Source organism: Hyperolius riggenbachi, chromosome 1 (assembly GCF_040937935.1).
Source record: "Hyperolius riggenbachi isolate aHypRig1 chromosome 1, aHypRig1.pri, whole genome shotgun sequence".
In the NCBI taxonomy this organism is placed as follows: Eukaryota; Metazoa; Chordata; class Amphibia; order Anura; family Hyperoliidae; genus Hyperolius; species Hyperolius riggenbachi.
This window is the reverse complement of record NC_090646.1, coordinates 434,787,791-434,793,790: the sequence shown is the minus strand read 5'-3', so window position 1 is coordinate 434,793,790 and position 6,000 is coordinate 434,787,791.

Here is a 6,000-nt window from a genome sequence, read left to right as displayed (position 1 = left end):
CGCCTGCTAATACGAACTACCAACCCAAAGCAATGTCAGGGACTTCCTGTACTGTGCACATGTAGAGGAGAAAACAGGAGGACAAACGATGGACACAGGGGGACACTAGGAGGACAGAAGTGGACACTTGGGGGACACAGGAGGACACAGAAAGGCACAAGAGGTACAAGGGGGCAAGAGGTACAAAGGGGGCATAATCCACGAGATGCCCCTTTACCATGGATGCACCAGGTTTAGCATGTATATTTTTTCCCCTGATATTTGTCCTCTAAACCCAAGTGCGTCTTATGGTCTGGAGCATCTTATAGTCTGAAAAATACGGTACTTTAAAGGGATCCAAACAAACCTCCCAGTAAATGGTGCTGCTACATGTGTGTGTTGGGGTGTGGAAAGCATTCAATTACATTGGGCTGTTCACTAGTCCCATCTGTATGCAGTCCGACATCCTCTTTGTCCCATCCATAGGTCCATCCATAGGTACCGCAGTTTGAATTGCGCATCGCTGGTCAGTCCAATGCATGCAAGAAGAAGTAGTCTATGAATGTGATTACATTTCCAGGCAGGGAGATATAGTCACATTAATGTTCTACATCTCCTGTTATGTATTATGGCATCTGGGGCTGCATGATATCACTACGGGTACTTTAAACTGTTGTAGCTCTGGGACAGAGAAGATGGTGGACTGCATACAGGTGGTGTGAGAAAACGCGGAAACACCGCCGCATGCACTTCTGGCAAGGCGGCGGATTCCGCGTCCAGCGTGGCTACTGATGTGTGTGTTCACTCGTCTTTTCGTCTGCCCGAACGCGGAGGAACCACCGCATGCGCCAGCGGCATGGCGGCGGATTCCGCGTGCAGCACAGCGGGCATTTCACAGCAGGGGTCTGGTGTGGCTGGGAGCTGTAGTCCACATAGGTTTAGGTGGACAGGCGCGCGCGCTGAGAGGAAGAGCTTTATGCCAGTCAGTGGGGGATCAGCTGACCAGGCTAGTCAGCTGATGCCAGAGACAGTTTCCATTGGTCCAGCACTTGGGGGAGGCGCTGAAGAGCGCTAAACTATATATACTGGTGGCTGGGCATTTGCTGGTTGTCTGCCGTTGCGATCACTACGTGGTAGCACTCAGACCTTCTCTGTATCTGTGTTATTAGACCAGTTTCCAAAGGTGTTGATGGCCACGGATCTCACACCTTAGTCTAGGAATTCTGTATCATCTGGATTGTTCATATTATCTAGTCTAGTTCCTGTAGTGTGAGAATCTTGGAGCTCACACTCAAGTTTAGGCATTGTTGATTATCTGCTATGACTTTCTGCTTTCCTGACCATTCTCCTGATCTCTGATTTTGTACCTTTGTCTTTCTGATTCCCTGTTGCCAAAACTCGGCTAGTCCCTGGATTCTGTATCTGCCTACTGTCTCTGTACTTTATCTGTCCGTGTGTTAACGACCTGGCTTGTCCGACCTCGAGAACTATCTCTCCTGTTAGGAGATAGTTCACAGACCTGTCAGTGACACCCTCCTTTGTGTCACTCACGTTCTGTCCTTCCCACTCGCTGTCTGACTCCTCCCCCGGGAGAGTTCAGTCTACGGAAGGAACCAGTTGCCTAGCAGGATTCCTATCTGCTCTTGCACCCGCCATCAGGGTGTGCTTCTCAAAGTATTACTGTTGCACCAAAACACTCCTTGTCACTCAGGTGTCCAGAGGTTAGAAGATATATCTGATTGTCGGTGATACTGCAGATCATCGATAATCTGGTATATATCTGCATTTTCGGTGATACTGCAGACTACCGATAATCAGATTCTCTCTGTGTTACACCGATCGTTACAGAACGGCAGACCCAAACTCAAATGGACGCACTCACGGCCCATCTGGGTACCCTCACCACTGCGGTGGAAGATATCAACCGGGTACTGGGCAGTCACCAGACGCAACTCAATGCATTGTCTGGGTCTGTTCATGCCGTACAGATGGCTGTGAATGATGTGCGATCTCCTCTTAGCTCAGACATACGTATGCCTGTACCGGAAAGGTTTTCTGGTCACAGATCTGATTTCCGAAATTTTAGGAGTAGAGTGTTGTCATACTTTGAGTTAAGACCCAATACGTCAGGAACCATTACTCAAAGAATCACATTTATTAAGACCCTGTTATCAGGCGATTCCCAGACCTGGGCATCACAAAGCCATGACCTCTGTGGAGGAATTTTTTAATGCTATGGCCATAATTTATGACGATCCGGACATTGCCTCGACTTCTGAGCGGAAGCTCAAATTATTGCGTCAAGGCAAGGGTTCGGTGGAGGATTATGCAGCAGAGTTTAGGAGGTGGTCAGTGTCTGCCAGGTGGGACACATATGCACTACTTGATTGTTTTTTGTCGGGGCTTTCAGATGATGTTTCAGAACTCATGTTAGGACAACCTGAACCTAGGTCAATTGATGAAGCCATCGCATCTGCCATCCGAATTGATCGCCGTCTGCGCTATCATAGGCAGACCCATGGAAGAAGTACTGTAAAAATTGTGTCTCATGCTGCACCTCCAGTGATTCCACCTCCAGTAATTCCACCTTCACCCGCTTCGCCTCCATCTGAGCCAATGCAGATTGGTCGGTCTCGTTTGTCTCAGGTGGAGCGGAAGCGCAGGTTGTCTGAACAGTTGTGTCTCTACTGTGCAGAGGGGGGTCATAGGGTACAAAATTGTCCCAAGAGGTCGGGAAACGCTACTGCCTAGGTGTACTCGGGGGTCAGGCCCTAGGCGCTCAGTTGGTACCCCTCAATGACGAGCGACTTCTTCTCCCTTGTACTATTTCTTGGGAAGATAAGTCTGAAGTTACTGAGGCCTTCATTGACTCAGGCTCAACAGCTAATTTTATGGATTTTGAGTTTGCTAAAAAATTGGGTATTCCGGTCATGCCGATAAACCCACGTATTCAGGTTACGGCGGTGGATGACTCCCCTCTGCAGGGAAACAGTCCGCTGTCTCAGACACCAGAAGTAGGAATTACTATCGGGGTGTTACATTTTGAAAGGTTACAGTTTTTTGTGTTACATATGGCCACCTCCACGATTATTCTCGGTATGCCCTGGTTACAGGTGCACTCACCTCAGATCAATTGGGCTACCGGTCAGCTAACCAGTTGGTCTCCCCACTGTTTTCAAAACTGCCTACTGAAGGTAACATTGGGAGAGACTAAGGTGCATGTGGAGGGTGTGCCAGATCAGTACTCAGATTTTTCAGACGTGTTTTGTGCCAAGTCAGCTGACAAACTTCCCCCACATCGCCCTTTTGATTGTCCTATTGATCTCCATTCAAGTTTTATGCCCCCTAGAGGCCACCTCTATAACTTGTCCGGGCCAGAAAAATTGGCCATGCAGGAATACATTCGAGAAAATTTAGCCAAGGGGTTCATCCGGCCTTCTCGGTCACCTGCTGGAGCAGGGTTCTTTTTTGTAAAGAAGAAAGATGGAGGTTTAAGGCCATGTATTGATTATAGAGGCCTGACTAAAATTACGGTAAAGAATCGCTATGGTTGCCTCTGATTGACGATTTATTTACTCAGGTCACCAATGCCAAGATTTTTTCTAAACTAGATTTACGAGGGGCATACAACCTGGTACGGATCAGAGAGGGCGATGAATGGAAGACGGCCTTCAACACACCCGACGGGCATTACGAGTACCTGGTGATGCTCTTCGGGTTGTGTAACGCCCCGGCCGTCTTTCAGGAACTTATTAACGAGGTGTTTAGAGAGATCTTGGAGAAGTTTGTCTTGGTATATCTTGACGATATACTAATTTTCTCGCCTAACCTCTCGGAACATAGAGTTCACGTCCGATTGGTTTTGCAAAAACTGAGACAAAACAGATTGTATGCCAAACTGGAGAAGTGCATTTTTGAGGTGACATCAGTCGCATTTCTGGGGTACATAATTTCTACCTCGGGACTTTCCATGGACCCTGCCAAGGTCTCGGCTGTTCTGGAGTGGCCTCAGCCAGTGGGGTTGAAGGCTCTCCAGAGGTTTTTAGGATTTGCGAATTACTATAGAAGGTTCATAAAGGGGTACTCCACGGTCATCTCGCCCCTAACCTCTCTCACTAAGAAGGGGGGCGGATACTAATCACTGGTCCCTGGAAGCACAGACTGCATTCTCCACTCTGAAAAATGTTTTTGTACCGCCCCCATTTTGAGGCACGTGGACATTTCCTATCCCTTTGTGGTGGAGGTAGATGCCTCAGAGGTTGGGGTAGGGGCTGTGCTGTCTCAACGCTCGGGGTTACAGGGCAGATTACACCCGTGTGCCTACTTTTCACGTAGGTTTTCACCCGCAGAGAAAAACTACGATATAGGCAATAGAGAGCTCCTTGCCATCAAGTTAGCCTTTGAGGAGTGGCGTCATTGGCTGGAAGGAGCAGAACATACTATTACAGTCTACACTGATCACAAAAACCTGGAGTATATCGAGGGAGCTAAGAGATTGAGCCCCCGACAGGCTCGGTGGTCACTTTTTTTTTCAAGATTTAGATTTGTAATTACGTATACCCCGGGTAGTAAAAACATCAAGGCGGATGCTTTGTCACAATGTTTTGAGCCAGAGACAGCACAGCCCTCAGACCCAGAGACCATCCTCCCACAAAGAGTGGTTTTGGCAGCCACAGAGACTTGAGGGGGACTGGACAGAGACATTGAGCCCCTTTCAGCAAGACGTTCCTGAAGGGAAGCCTGAGGGAGTTGTGTTTGTGCCCCTACCATACCGTCTGCAGATTTTGCAAATGTTCCACTCTCACAAGAACTCTGGTCATCCCGGCGCCACCAGAACACAGGATCTTGTCGCAAGATGTGCATGGTGGCCTTCCTTGGCATCCGACTGTAAGGAGTTTGTAAGAGAATGTGCAGTGTGTGCTAGGAGTAAGCCCTCCCATCTGGCACCTGTGGGAACATTGCAGCCTTTGCCCACCCTGAGTGAACCATGGACCCATTTGTCCATGGATTTTGTTGGGGAAGTCCCGAGATCTGAGGGCATGTCGGTCATTTGGGTGGTAGTCGATAGATTTAGCAAAATGGCCTATTTTGTGCCCCTGAAAGGACTCCCCTCGGCTCAGGAGTTGGCCGTTTTTTTTATCGGGCACATCTTTCGGCTGCATGGCATTCCGGAAGATATAGTGTCTGATCGGGGAGTCCAGTTTGTTTCGAAATTTTGGAGGGCATTTTGTCAACATTTGGGCATGAAGCTGTCATTTTCGTCAGGCTACCACCCACAGACCAATGGGCAAACTGAGAGAGTCAATAAGCCCCTGGAGCAGTTTCTCAGGTGCTATGTGGCAGAGGCTCAGACTGACTGGGTCAAGTTCTTGCCCTTTGCGGAATTTGTGCACAATAACCTGAAAAGCTCTTCCTCCGGATTTTCGCCATTCCAGGTGGTGACAGGGAAGTCGCCCAAGTTCTCTCCTTTGCCAGTGGCTTCAACTCCATTTCCGGCCCTAGAGGCATGGCAGGAGTCCTTTAGGGACATATGGGGAATGGTGAAAAGGAATTTGGAGAAGGCTTTTTGTAGTCAGAAGGGGCAAGCTGATAAGAGACGCTCCATTGAGTGGAGGTTCCAGCCAGGGGACTTGGTATGGGTGTCCACACGTCACTTGGCTCTGAGGCAACTCTCGCCCAAGTTGGGATCAAGATATGTGGGTCCTTTCCCGGTCGTCAGGAAGATCAACAACGTCACATAAGCCCTTGATCTTCCTGCCAGCATGCGTGGCGTAAGGTCGTTCCATGTGTCTCTCCTCAAACCGGCCGTGCATACTGATTCCACTCCTCCCTCACCGGTGATGGTGGACGATTAACCTGAGTATGAAGTGGAAAAAATATTACACTCCCGCATGGTACAGAACTCAGTGCAGTACTTGGTGCACTGGAAGGGTTATGGCACTGAGGAAAGATCATGGGTACCTGGCAGTCGCATGCATGCTAACGAGTTGAAAAAGGAATTTCATGCCCTGCACCCTGAGA